Source organism: Trichoplusia ni, chromosome 7 (assembly GCF_003590095.1).
Source record: "Trichoplusia ni isolate ovarian cell line Hi5 chromosome 7, tn1, whole genome shotgun sequence".
In the NCBI taxonomy this organism is placed as follows: domain Eukaryota; kingdom Metazoa; phylum Arthropoda; class Insecta; order Lepidoptera; family Noctuidae; genus Trichoplusia; species Trichoplusia ni.
Window position 1 is genome coordinate 1560409 of NC_039484.1, and position 15757 is coordinate 1576165.

At 36.0% G+C, this 15757-nt stretch overlaps 1 protein-coding gene across 5 annotated transcripts in view; it reads right to left on the minus strand.

Annotated features, from left to right (window-relative positions):
- LOC113495609 overlaps nucleotides 1-15757 on the minus strand; it is a 230738-nt gene that overhangs the window by 138982 nt on the left and 75999 nt on the right. The window contains exon 1 of one of the 5 annotated variants that reach the window (XM_026874431.1): nucleotides 7625-8743. The exons of 2 other annotated variants lie outside the window; for them this stretch is intronic. The gene's annotated coding sequence lies outside the window, so the exon portion shown is untranslated. Of the gene's footprint in view, nucleotides 1-7368; nucleotides 8744-15757 lie in introns of those variants that run through there. 2 more of the 5 variants (XM_026874430.1, XM_026874429.1) reach the window with 2 other exon arrangements.

Consider the following 15757-nt stretch of genomic DNA (forward strand, 5'->3'; position numbering starts at 1 on the left):
AATCCGTTGTACCTGTGTAGGCACGCGGGTTTTCTTGAGTTTCTCCCATAACAAGTCATACGACACAAGGTCAAATGCCTTGGAGAGGTCAAGAAAGCATGCATACACAGGTGTACTTCTTTCCGTGTAGTATTGGACAGTGTGCTTCAGACTCAGAATTGCGCTTTCAGTGGAAAGTCCCGCGCGAAAAACCAAACTGAGCATCATGAATATTAATATTTTTATCAAGTTCTGAGTCGAGCACACTGTCCAACACCTTGGCCACAATTGTAGCCAAGGAAATCGGTCGGTAATTGTTCTTATCAGACAAATCTCCAGTTTTATTTTTAACTATTGGTACTACGATGGTTTTCATAAGGTCTATAGGCAAGTACGAGTGATTCAGACATAAGGTAAAGAACATTGCCAGCACACGCGGTAAATGAACACCAGCGTATTTTAGATGCTCGATACTGAGTCCATCATGACCCGGTGACTTGCCCCTAGACATGCTACTCACAATTTGTCGAACTTGTTTAGCAGACACCCTATACAATTCACCGGTCATGGTGGACCCAGGATCTGCAGACGAAGAACCCAGTGGAGACTTAGTGGTAAAATGTTCTCTAAACAGTTCAGCTATATCTCTGCTATCACTCGCACTTCCCACGCTCACTGGAAGGCCAGTCTTATGATTTAAACTGTTGGTTGCTTTCCAAAAATCACTAAAGTTTTTAGAAGCACGACATTCCGAAATAATTTCCATTTTTATCTGTTCTTTGTTATTGTGACACCACTTTAATCTATTTTTAAATAATTTGCGACTTTCACACATTTCTTCATATATAGTACCGGATTGTGGCCTATCCTGAGAAACCCAGTATAAAAATTTACTCCTAGCTTCCCTGTGAGCTTCACATACATGCTTATTCCATCCTATTACATGTTTTTTCTTACGCGAGTGAGATTTAGTTTCACAAGTGTTAATGGCTGAGTCTGTTAATGCTATTATTATATCCTTATATAGTTTATCTAGACAATTTCTATGTTCCTTACAATTACAAATATCATAACTACATTCTCTTAATTCAACAGGAAAATCTATTAATTTCAGTTTACTATTGCACAATTTGGTATAGCTTTTTATTTGTTCTTTAGTTCTATAGCCCCAAACAGCTTTATTTTTTATATTTTTATTATAATTACTATTTTTACATATAATTGCACTTAATTCACACTCAATGACTAGGGGCAAATGATCAGACCAAAACGTGTCATAATTAATAAATACATTCTTAATAGTTTGTTTGGCAGAATGACTAGTAACACAGTGATCGAGCCACCTCACACACCCGTGAGCCTCGCTTATAAATGTATAATTACTTAATACACTTCCTAACACATCTATATCCACACAGGACCATTGTTGGTCCATACATAAATTAATTAGCTCGTTACCGAACAGTTCTCCCGGATGAGCATTAAAATCTCCTAGTACGTAAATAGATTCTATAGCGTAATGATCAACTATCGCACATACCTCGCCAAAACATGTCGTAAACTCCTCCAAATTGTCTATTCCATTTGTCGGCATGTAAACACTAAACACAAGAAATGCGCGGTCTTTCATAGACACTTTTATTGCACTGATACGCGGATTATTGCACTCGATAACAGTCACCTCTTTGAACACACTTTTACGCCACAGTATTGCCACGCCACCGTAAGGTCTTCCTTTCAAAACACCGTTTGAAATATCCACTGCTGACGTGCCCGTGTATGCGAACTCCTGGTCAACAGTGCCCAGTATCGGTATGTCATAGGGAAGTAGCCAGGTCTCTTGTAAGGCTATGATATCCGCCGACTGACACAATTTTCTGACACAATCAATTGATCTTTTTATCGACTTACAGTTAAAACTGACAAATTTAAATAAAGTAGTTGTTGCAGTTGTATTTGTTTGTATACCCATTATTAATTGTTTTGTATCACATCACTATTCACAACATTGTTTTCGGCCTTCTTAGTTTTATTAAAGTAAACAAAGCGCCTAAAAGACACACCTTCTGGCCACAGACTATCATCTAAAAACATTGCGAGCTTGTGGTGTGGTACAAAGATTTTAAATGCATTATAATTTCTTTCCTTTTGCATTATAATTTTCTTTATTGTTACTGCAGTTTGAGTCTTTGACAGAATGTAGTCAGCAATGTCGCTGTCAGTAACTTCTTTAGCTACACGGGATATAAATAATGGAATATTTATTTCCGCAGCTTTAAATTTCATATCCACATCCGAAGCCGCTTTTCCTCTACTTCCTGCAAACTTGTACTTTGGCTTCTTTTTTTGTACAATTGTCCATCCATTCTTCTCTTCTTTATCTGGTTGTATTTTCTCGCTTCCGCTTATCGCTTGTGATATAGACCGCGCCGTCTCCGGTACGACACTCGGGCGCTCAGGATTCGCGCGCTTGCGTTGCACCTGTGTCGAAACCGCGGTTGAGGCCTCCACGCGCGTGCTTGTATGTGAGAGAGCGAGAGACCGATTGATGCATTCCGCGTATGACAGGGACGGAGTATCATCGCTTTGCTCGCGACAACCCGCCAACGACTGCGTCATCGCTATGTTTTGCTTTTCTGTATTGTGAGGTAGATCAGTTATTGTACAATCCAATGTTTGGTGTTTGGACTGCTCAATATGTAATTTTAAATCATCTAACTGTTTGTTAGTCACGTAGGAATCCTTAATAATCTTTAGTTCGTTTTGCAACAACAAAATATCCTTCAGAAGTTTACTTGCATCCAGATGATCAAACGATATTGGTGGTAATTTATGTAGTTCCCGAGCAACAAATATGGGTACTAATTCCGGATCTGTTTCTTTAAATAATGTAATTATATCAGCAAGATCCCTCTGTGATTTTCCTTCTCTCTTACGCGAAATTTTACGTCTTGTAGTAGTGATCGAATCGAAAAGCAAGTTTTTAGCCGCTTCAATCTCCTCTTCAGAAAAACTTGTGACACACAATCTCATTAAGCTTTCCTCATCCATAACATCCATTTTGTTCTGGACATAGGCTAACACCTCACATATCACAATGTTACAGTTATTGCACTTAATTACTTTCGAGTTCGACGTCATTTTTCTAGCACCGTAGGTGAATGACGCGACCGCACCTCACGCGTACCCGCGGGTCACTGACTTAATCCAGTTAATATTATGTTCTAATTGATGTATTAAATGCAAGTCATCATTCTAAACAAGGCACCACACTACAATTGTTTTCGCCATTACAATGTGTCACCATTCTATTAGAAAGCTTTAGAAACTAGTTCTAGTATACATTTTCTATAATGTTCTTATAGTTTCGGATTATGTAATGGGGCCCCATCTTAGGTCAGTTGACAGCATCAAGATTGCTATTGTTATGCAACAAGGCTAAGTACTTAACTTGTTCTATTATTTTTTGTGTGTGTTTGAACATAACCTCTTGGGCAGGTTCACAGAAGGTTCCCAACAATCTTGCCAATTTGCTGATTGGGCAATGTTTAATATCATTGATATTTAGTATCTCTATAGGAGTTGCATTCTTGCTGTATTTCTGATGTTAACTAGTCTCTATTCATAGTAAACCTAAAGTATTTATTGCACTAATATACTTTAATCATAGTTAACAATGAGGGAAAATCATTTAGATAAATGTGAGTGTAGCCCCTCTGTCAGCCAGACATTTATACTGATTCTAACCAATGGGTGGTCATTCAGACAACAGTTTGTTAAATTTCTAGTCTGTAAGGACTGTGGGTGCTGTACATGGACTACATGGAATTGCAGTAAATTTATATGACATTTTTAAACTCAAAGCGGATTAATTTTTCTGAGTTTAGGTTATTCTGAGTTATTGAACCTAAGGAATCAGTTTTATCTTAAGACTGTGCAAGACATGTGATATTGATGGTCCAAGGTTCCCATATCCACAATTTGAAAACTATAATATTTTTCTATATATATTTTTGGTTTTCAGTTAAGAACAAATCTGATCTGTCCGTTGAGTTTGGTGGTCTTAAGAATATTAAATCTTTAGACATATATGTATATAGATAGAATTTTTACTGTGAGTGCATATTTGTACAGCCCCTAACTCATGAGTTATTGATGGTCTGACACATATTGTTGATTTCATTTATATGTATATTGTTTATGTAAACAATGTTATGTTCAAGTATTTTAAGGTACATTAGTGGTGGTATGTTCACAACATGAAAGACAGTTAGATATATTACATATACCTGGTTGACAATTGCCTGCTGGATGCATGGCATGGTGTACCCTCTCGGGGCCACCCTTCCTGTGTCCTGTTCAGCGAGGGTGTCACAGTTGTATCATACCACTCTTGGGTCCACCTTGCTGTGCTAGCACTTTGGTTTGATGCCGGACCACTTATGTTTTCCACAGTCCTTGCTTAGGTTTAGAGTGGTATTCGGTTATAACTTTTGTTATACATTCTTGATAGGTGCATTGGTCTTGTTTCTATCTTGAGCCTCGAATCCACCTCGAAGAGTGTCACCATTGGTTCTTGTTGTGGACTGTGAGAACCAGTGAACATAGTATGTTCTTCATCAAAACTGTCGTATCTCGTACGAAGTTTTGATCTTCGAGCTGTCTCGCGTACAAGCTCGGTTATACTTAATGCATGTTGTTCTATCAAAGTTGCGGGCTCGCGTCCCGAACTTTGTAGTAATGCATGTTCTTTGTGTAACATCAAAGTTGCGGGCTCGCGTCCCGAACTTTGTAGTAATGCATGTTGTTTGTGTACTGTCAAAATTGCGGGCTCGCGTCCCGAACTTTGCAGTAGGGTTTATCAGAGCTACGACGTCTCGCGAAGAGCCCGATCTTCGAGCTAGAGTCTCTCGTACCCGCTCGGTTCATGCATGTCTTTAGTACTTCGCATCATCTCACATCATATTTGTGTCCTTGTTCACTGAACCTAAAATCAGAGAAAACCTCACCTGTTGGCCCCCCTCTTTGAGGTTATGGGTCAGTGTTCCATCGTTTATATTCCGTAATTTGGGGGCGCCCACAATTTAACATCGAGCGTGGAGCATCGCGTACTAGCTCGGTTATACGTAATGCATGTTGTTTTGTGTACTATCAAAGTTGCGGGCTCGCGTCCCGAACTTTGCAGTAGGGTTTATCAGAGCTACGACGTCTCGCGAAGAGCCCGATCTTCGAGCTAAAGTCTCTCGGACCCGCTCGGTTCATGCATGTTTTTAGTATTTCGCATCATCTCACATCATATTTGCGTCCTTGTTCGCTGAACCTAAAATCAGAGAAAACCTCACCTGTTGGCCCCCTCTTTGAGGTTATGGGTCAGTGTTCCATCGTTTATATTCCGTAATTTGGGGTTCCATCCCACGGCGATGAACCTAGGGCAAGGGCTGCGTACACGCATCCTGCATTAACTCCGCAGCGCCTTTATAGTCTCGAAGATCACTTTTAAACATCTTGGCCAGTATTTTCAAGGCTTTTGTATCAATTGGCAATACTTTTTCGACTTGAAATATGCCAAAAACTATTTAAATAACGTAATTAAAGTGTAATTAACAAAATCACCACGATGCCGTTAAGTCGCGAAAAAAGAAAGTGACGTTTAGTTGTGAGTTGCCATAGACTAAAAAACTTTTTTTTTTTTATTCTCTGAAAAAATTCGCGATGCCACACAGTAGCGAATGGGAATACTACTCTGTTAATCAATTATATTTCAGATCAACATGAAATAAAATGAGCCTGTTATTTAAGCTTTAAGCTAAGTGTTCAACTAACACCCAAACTAGTAATTTGAAACACAATCTCCAGTTACAAGTTGCCTTGTTTACAAAACGAATAATCCAAGGTCATTTACTGCGGTGAATATTCCACCTCCTTAGTATAGATGGCGTAATAACCTCTTATGGATAAGGTCAAGAGATTGGGTGCTATCCTAGATCTAACCGTAAATCATGGACGTATTGCGATCAGTTAACAGCTAGATAAGCTTAGTGATTATGATAATGGTTTCTTAGGACAGGTTAATGTAGCGGTGGCTGGGATATTGTTTAGAAGTCAAGATACCTGAGCAAGGGATTGTAATACTGATTTTCAAAGGAATAAGGGGACTTTATCTTTGAGTCGTAATGAAGGACTAAGATCGCTATGAGCTGGACAGTATTATTTATGACACGGTTCACGATTCCAGGGATAGGTACAAGTGGTGCAATATATTAAAGAAAAAATGCCTCAGTAAAGAAGACAACGATGTGAGGATATGGAGGAGAAATACATAATTTTTTCTTCAAAAACAGTTTGTAAAGTAAGTTTCGCCTTTACCGATAGCCATTGTAATTAAGAAAATATAATGTTTAAATTAGTAAGTTCATTGTGAGGAATCTGGATGGATTATTTATTATAACCAACTATAACATGCTCTTAAACATCTAGATAAAAGGGTCTAATATAACCTACCTTTCTAATTACTTCATCATAAATCACAATAATAGTTCAGTAATTACGACAAAGATTGTTCGTTACCAATAAATTAGAGCAGCAATCATTTTTAATCTGTGCTTTCATTAACTATGGGGTAATCTGTGTCAGCAGCAGTAATAGCAATTAAACCTTTCTTTATCGTTTGTTCAAAGTTTACGTCCTACATTTACTAGGGTTATGAGTGCGAAATCCAATTGTAACAAATCCTTATATCAGTTCAATTGGACATTTAAGTTTATTGATGACAGAATTTATGGCAACTATCAACTGTTAAATTAAAATCGAGGAACGGAGATGGCAATTGTTTCATGAAATATCTATCAATAATTTGGTGAGCTTTTGTTCATTATAATTAGCTACGAATAGGAATTCTTGTTCAATTAAGTCACTTATGCAGCTCATGTATAAAAACGTGCGTTATTGCAACCAGTTCAATAGAAATGTTTCTAAATGACTATCAATACAATACAAATAACGATACACAATAAACAGAAATATACTGAGCATAAAATGACAATTGTTTACATGAATCAAACTCTGACGACAAAAGTGACTGTAATCAGGTTTAGTAGGTATAGAAACAACAATACGGACGTAATAGAACAATACGACTACAAAATAGTCATCAGATAAATATAAAAGGTTCGACACAACGAAGGGCGAAGTGGAACAGCCAATAAAGAAACAGTTACAGTTTATTATGAGGGTCAGTATACACACGCACAAGAAACCGTCTCCTCTTGTGAAATAAAGTCATTGTCACAAGAAGGTAATGACTTCCTGGAAGCACACGTCCGTTGCATCTCTTAATTCTCAGATATATCACCGTAGGCAGACATTTAAGCCTTATACCTACCTACTTACTAACATTAGCATTCCATGACGAATTTATGCCTCACAAATTATGGGACTGTTTAATCAGTAGGTGTCGATTAGGTCATTTAGTTTGACAACACGGCTGCCGCGCTGTTCAAATTTTAATATAACCATGTTTTCACTTATAGTATTGACTTGAATGATATTTGGATTGCAGTGCGTGACGAAATACGGTGGTGGCACATTTGTTACTTGTTTTCAAAAGGTCAGCGAACTTTAATTAAGCAAGATAGCGCCAGTATACTTAGACACAGTCAGCAATTGAGTTCTAAACTATTCACAGTAATAGCACACAATCACGGAATTTGCACGGTTGTCACAATACGAACGCACTTATATTGGAAAATCCTTTGCATTTTAGAACAACAACGGCACTCGTGCAAAGAGATCGCCAAACACTTTTCACAATCGCGACGGTAAATATAGTTGCGGTATTTTCGCAGTGCGCACGCGTTCACGTCGCGATCCAATCGACCGATCGGAAACATCGGCGCCGGCGCACTGCCTCGAGGAGCGGCGAGCGCGCGCGCCTGCAGGACGACTGATCAGCCGACGGGTTTAATTTGAACTTGGAACTCTACATGCGGGATGCAATTTTGGACGTGTTTTTATTGTGCTTCGGTCACAGAGGCGGCGGCCGTTAATTAAATGGAATACCACACGAAAGGTGCACGCCCTTTAACCAAAACATGCCACTGTTTTTCAACATAATAAATCGATCCTCACGACTTGAATACCCATAAAACGATCACTAGAAATTCTATAAGCGAAAGACATTTTAACAATTTATTGCACCGTCTACTGCATTTTGAATAAAAAAATGCCACCACATCGGCTAACCCTTTGATATTGTCCGGGAACATTCCTTTTCGCATCCATTTCTGCAATAAAAAGTACTGACAGCGACCTTAAAAGGGAAGCGATCTCAAAAAATGTTATACAACTTTCCTTTTCAAAGGGATAGGGACGCATTATGTGGAATAAAGTTATCTGGACATAGCCTTTTATGGGACGCAATCGTGAGTCGTATAGCAAAAAAGGTCAGTTGAAACGAGATGGTCATTACATAGAATGGCTTGCTAACGTGCATATGAAAGTAAAATTTATTTACGACCAAACATAATGTTTATTTCTATCCCAATTTTGGGCATAACCAAAACGTGACTGTTAAAGATAATATACATGGATATTTTTGTCATTTCAGCATTTTAAGGATTAAAAATAAAATGGTGCGGGATAAAGTTTTGCTGTATTCGATTTATTATTACCGTTGTGGAAAAAAGCCAAATTGGTCGTTTCGGTGAATGGCAAAATACCTATGGGACGAGTTAGTATCTAAAACTTTGCTTAGTATTTCAATGTAGGTATATACTTTTAGGTTAAAACATAAAAGCAAAGTTTACTTAGAAAACAATTTACGATCTACAAAAATTAAAGTCGACGAAATTAAAAATGAAAACAATTCGTTTACGTCTGATCTCCAGGCGACGATTTTATGAAATTTATATAAGTTGTGCGCTGAAAAGCGTGCCTTTGAGAGGTACCCGGCTAATGAAGCGAGAGCTATGAATACATATTGGTACATTAGACTGTACAAATGATACTACCAACTGCATAAATAATTAAGACGCTGCCCCTTAACATCTTTAAGACTTTAAAAGGTCTTTGAACGCGATAGGGGTTGACATTCCTCGTAAATTAATTTTGAATTAAGAAGCGTTTTGTTTTTTTTATGTTAAATTGTTTTTAATCCAAAAGAATTCAATCAAGTTAAAAATGGAATGAAAGGTGTTTAACAAAATTAAAATATTATTTTGTTTATGTCATCGAGTAAGGAGTTTAGTTTATTTATTTAGTTAGTAAAGAGGTTTTGACATGAAAAAAATCACACTTGCCTTAGAAGAAGAAAATGGAGAGCGGAAGAGGTCTTATAATATATCTTTTTATACGCCGATTTTGAATGCCACTATATTACCTTAACGAATACAGTTACACAGATTTGAACCTGTAAGTGACCCATTGCAGGGCAAAGGCCTTTCCTCGTACGGAGAAGGTACGAACATTGATTACTACGCTTGTTCAGCGCATGTTAGTGATTTGATACCGTTATTTCCAGATTGTGCTCACGATGTTTTTCTGCAGAGTAAGGTAGTTCCTTAATTGGCTTTAAGAGTTTTAGGCATGTAGGTTGATCTGAATTGTATCTTAATCTTTGTTCAAATAATAATTGCAATTTATTTGAACTGGTTAAGTAGACATTCGTAGGTATTTGCAGGCAATTTTCATTTTGTATTTATTTACATGCCTAAAACATAGCCATCTATGCATAACATATTCAAAGCCGTTCACATAAAAGACAACACTATTTTGTTTATCAATAGATTATCAAAAAATATTACCTAATTTACCAACTAAAACTCACAATTCTAAATCTCTATTCATTAATTTTGCAATCTCAGAAGCCATGAAATTGTTATAGTAACTAATTGGCAGTGATGGCGCGAAACTATTTGAAAGGGGCATTCACTGCTACCTACTGGCGATGCCTATCAACCATTATAAAAGTTAAATTTGAGAAAATATGGATTCCATAAGAAAAATGAGTATTTTTTTATAACATTTTATAATAAAAGACTACCGCAGTAAGGAATTCAATCTTTGTCTTACGCGGGGATCGAACTCTCGACACGTTACGCTCAGCGGGTTTAGCATGGTGACTGCACCACTCGACTTTTTGTGCAGTCAAAGACAGTCACGAGACTTATCGAAAGGAAATTTCGTTTCGATATAATACAGTTACGTCAAATACTATAGAAAATAATATCTCATGTCTAACTAGGCAGAGTTATCAGTTAAATCATTTTACACCACATGAAAGCCCAGTTGCGTTCATACACGCACTGATTATTAATACAATAACAGCTTAACAGAAATAGTGCTGATTGAACAGTCTGAGCGGATTACTACGAAGTGACATCAACACGTGGGCCGGAGGTTCGCGGAACAACACCTATTAAAGTAACGTAAATAAACAGTTCACGTGTAGCTATACTTAGACACGCTATCTTCACTTTGAACTTTAGCTTTAATTCAATGCGTAAAGACTATGGTTTAAGTTGAAAAATATATAGGTATCAGTTTTTACGCATATTGTAGGTTATATGCTAAGAGATATTTGCCACTATGGCAAGTACAAGTTTCCATACACCAGTTCTTTTTGTTAGTAGGTACTATTCCTGCTGTAAGGTATTATTAAATCCTTGGGTCGTTGGGGTTTCACTAATAATCCAGTCACATGCATGCGACAACCAAACACAGAACAAGCATTCGTGTATCACACAAATGCATGGCCTATGGGATAGACCCCGCGACAGGTTGAGCGCTGTAGAATTAACTACAAACAAAGGAAAATAGTTTAGGCTACCAAAACCAAAATGCTTATCACAATAAGCCCTATACGTATCAATCAAAGTTTAATATAAACAAGGAAGTACAAAGGACAAAGATTCACACTTAAGATAAAAATATCCTTCAATACTCTTCAACGCCTACAAGCCTACAGCTACTTCTAAGATAAATATTAATACAGTTGTAGGAGAGAGGCAGACAGACAGAGACAGAGCGACGCCGTGTATTGCGCGGTCCTGCTCTCAAAATTGCTGTACTACTTTATGTTGTAGTGGTAGGTAAGAGAAGCATAATTATGTGGCAGAAGCAATTCATTTGGTTATACTTAATCGTCGAGAAATTGACCGCTAAGGTATCTCAAGGATGGCAGTGAGTCACTGGTTTGTAAGTCACACGTTGTATTAACATATTTTGTGTGTGCACACCCCACATCTATGTGTGTGTCATTATACATTGGTATCTATGTGTGAGTATTATTTGTGTATGGACTAAATTTTTGAGAAGTAGAGGAAATAGACATGCTCTTAAATTAAGAAGTTTTGAAAGCCGACGGTCCGATACAGAATTTTAGAGCTATTTCTAGCTTTGATATTTTAAACAATATTTCAGTGTTTAAATTAAATATGTAACTTATCATTTGTTGAGTATCCGTAAGGCGATAAAAAATCAATTTTAAAATAAAAGTGTTTGGTGACTTTATAATTCTGCGTTCTGTATAATCAAAAGTCCCAAGCCAAAACTTGTAGCAAAAGCTTGTTAACTCTTAAAACACAGGTTTACAATATTCCACAATGAGAAACCGTAAATATCAAATTGATGAGAGAAATTCTCAAACAGACAATGGTCTTTAACTGCAAATCTATTTCGAGAAAATTATTTCCTTATGGTACTAGAAATTGTAAAGTAACTGATTTATAGTAAAAGCGCCGGTCAAATCTAATTGTTTAGTCATTAATAAAGCAAGAGGCGCCAAGAGCCATAACTATACTACTCTTTAAGGTAGAAATGTCACAATTTAGAGAAAGAGTTACCATTATTAGTATAGTGCCCTATCTCTCTTTCACACCGACATCAATCCTGCTTAAAGATCTCATAGTACCGGCAATCTTCGCTCAAAAGAATACATGAATATTGCACTATAACGAAGTCATTAGATTTCATTTCATGAGCACATTCATGAATGTCATAAATCTTTTATACGAAGTCAAAAGCTCGGATCTCTGTGTCTTGGTAGGTGGTCCACTGAGTGTAAGGTTGACAAACCTTTTCTTTGGAATGCAACCGTTTTGGACATATGAGGCGGTACATTAGCGGCGTTTTGTGTACGGCTTCCAGTTATATAATTAGACCAACAAATATTTCACGTTCCTTCGAGTCTTTACCCTGGTACTTTGGGTAATTTTGTGACTTTTGATAATACGATTCTCCGCCCAGACACAAGGTAGCAAAAATATGTAATAGTAAAAATATTGAATTAAAAATAATATCTAGTGAACTAAATTGAAATTACGTTAAATCTCAAACATTAAATAACACTTCTCATTCTTTATCAGCATTTATTTGCTTTCTTTTTAATTTTAGTTTTTCAGTTTTAAATCAAACAAAATATGATTAAAGTTACATATAGAAAAGTTTATCATGTATTCCTTAACAGAATAGGAAGATACATTGTTTAATAAATGCGTGGCCTTCACAAAAATGTGATGATTCACTTCTGCGTCTGCGCAGCCATTTATGTCAACTGTCACGTGTTCTGATTTATAACACTCGTAGTAGAGCGTAGGTGTGTTAGTATAACAATTAAGTTAGTTTATTGTAAAACTAATAGGAAAACTTGACATTTAAAAGTCACGGCAGGTTCATTATTTCATATAAAGAAGTTATTATTTCGTAGTTATACTATGTTTAACATCTGCCCGATCTGCTATTACATGACTGCAACAACTACTCTGGCAAGAGCTAAACGAAAAGAAGAAGATTATACCTAAAACAAAAAACCCAATTAAGTTCTCAGGAACTACTGGTTCAAATTGAAAAATTGTGTTGAATAGACCATTCATCGAGGAAGGTTTTAAGCTATATACCATCACGCTGCGACTCATAGGAGCGAAGATACAATGGAAAATGTGAAAAAAACAGGGCAGGTATAAATCATAACTTATATCTTCTAACCGCGCGAAGTCGCGGGCGACAGCTAGTAGTAGATAACACGCATTTAATTCGGCTTTATCGATGTCTGATCTATTGATCTGTTGTGCAGAAATTCTTGATCGTCGCCCAACAATTAACTACCGATTAATTTTATCATTGATCTATCGACACCTTTAAGAGATTGCTATATAATTTATTGCTTCAATTAACATTATAACTCAAGAAAAAAGGTGACAAGATAAATAAAATTGGTTGCAAACTCGAGTAATGTTGACAATACCGTTCTAAGAAATAAATCACTGAATCAATATGAAACTGTTTCACATAACACCCACAAAGAAAATGTGGTTTAAATACCACATTTTCTTTATTTTTTAAATGAAAAAAAACGACTGGACGACGACGTATAAAAAACGACGCGACGTTCGCGTGGATTTCACAAACGTGGATTTTGCGTGATGACCTCAACCATTCGGTTATCTATCGTGATAATAATTCATTATTGAATGATGCAAAGGTTTACTCCCGGCTATTTATCGGGATTGTAAACCTTTGGATCATTTCATAAATACTACTACTATAAAAGATACTGAAAATTGACATTAAAAGCTTTGAACATTTTTTTATTATAATGATGATACAAATACGCGCCCACTGTGCACCAAAACAAGAGAACCTTGTATTAAAATACTATTTCCTATTACTTATTTGGTTATTGACAAGTTTTTATGCTTGTAGTAACGCTATAAACTTGGGTGCTTCAGTGAATTTATATGAGTCTGGTTTAGAGACAGACATATCTTGTTTAGTAGACGTCTTTTTAATTCCAGATACTTTTTATTAATGCAGTAAGTTAGTAAGTGTATGGATACTATTAAAAATTATAAACACGTGTACAACACATAAATTATATGGATTAAATATATTATATCGAGGGCTTTCATATCATTCTAGCGGAATGCTAAACGCGAAATTGTAAAAACTTAGTTAAAACTTACACACCAACATATTTATTATTACAATGAAAACGAAATAACGACAATAATTCAACAAACGGCTTTCTTAAATAGCAATTTGTTAAGAAATTGCATGTTTCTAAAACATTTGTTAACAACGAGTTATAACTGATTCTTTTGTAAATAATCGTTTAGAAAATATAATTTATGAAGTTGTTTTATGGTGAGTGTCCAGTTTTTAACTATGTTTAAATGGAATTCAATAATCAATGAATGTGTAGAATATTTCGTTGAACAATACTTTACCATAATCAATTAGAAAATCTAGAAATCAATCATCATTTTAAATTTTCAATCATTTTTAAATGGTTTTCTTTCTTTAATCTGTCTAAAAATGAAAAGGCCAGCATGAGACTTACGAGTGACTTAAAACTTATGCACTATTCAATATTGAATCGAAATCGAATGTGGTGAAATGGCAATGAACGTTCACCCCACGTTCATTGCCATTTAAAATCTTTTAAGCTCTAATAAGAAAAAGGGAAAAGAGTACTTTGACCTTAACCATATTATAGAGGGTTTTACGCTAGGTAGAGCGTATACTCCTTAATTGATTAATTAAACAATTTCTTACTTATGCCACTACATACTAATACAATGTAAATACAAATGTCTCCTATATTTTGATTGTAACTGTCGTGAGAATGATTCATTATTAAATGATGTAACCAGACCCAACGAGTCGAACTGGCGATCCCGCCGCGTCTGCTCATGATTAAGGACTCCGGTTGGGTCCGAAACTAGTCGGGCTACCCCGATAAATACGCGTGAGTAAACCGTTACATCATTTAATAAATATCTCCTATTACAACAAGTATAATAATATCGTCTTATTTGGCTCAGGTATATACAATTAGCAATAATTATCCAATAATACTTATCTCTACATCTCTCTTACACTCTTTGATACCAAATACCTACATTTATCCAACTTAACTCGATTTTCAGTGTACACATCCAATCCCTCTATACGTTAACCTCACGTATAATATGAAACATATTACCAAGATAAACATACGCAATTAATTATTACTTATACGATGTTTCGAACTAATATCGTAGAGCATTATCGTTAAGAGAACAAATAACAAAAGTTTTCATGATAACGTTCTGTCTGTTACTCGGTTATACTTGGGCAAGTTTCGGAGTTTGTGACGGTAAATTGATGGGTCCGAATATATTATTGTAATACCTGGAATAGACGTACTTAATCATTTACGTAAAGAGAATTGTTAGATGGTATATTTGGTAATATTAAATTGTGATAGTATAGGGTTTATGGTAACGAAGTACGTGTTTTCAATTCATCAAAACATTTGAATTCAGTAATAATATGATTTTATAAAAAAGGACAATCAAATTAAAAATAAGTAACTGCATAGCGGGTAAAAAACGAAACTCCCAGAATTTAAATCTATTTTCAAATAACATGGTATACCTAGAATTATAATTTTAAAACACCTCATATTAGACAAATCTTTTAAACAATGAAATACTCATTGGTAGGACTGGATTAAAAAAAATGAAGCCAACAAAGGTACGAAGCGCCCTGCTACTCCACTGTTGTGATTAATTTCCTCAGCAATCACCGTAGACACTTGATGGACATCGCTTTGGTTGAGTTTTAGGGCTGCCACACAATGTAAAGTGAAAGTGCAGTGTACGAAAATAATTATCAGAAAAGGCACAATAATTAGTGGTAAAATATAAGGTAATATGCGATTTTGGCATTTTCTTACAAATAGTACCTTTCTTTCCATGTCTCTGCAGAATTTAAAATAGAAGATTCGAGCATAAAGAAT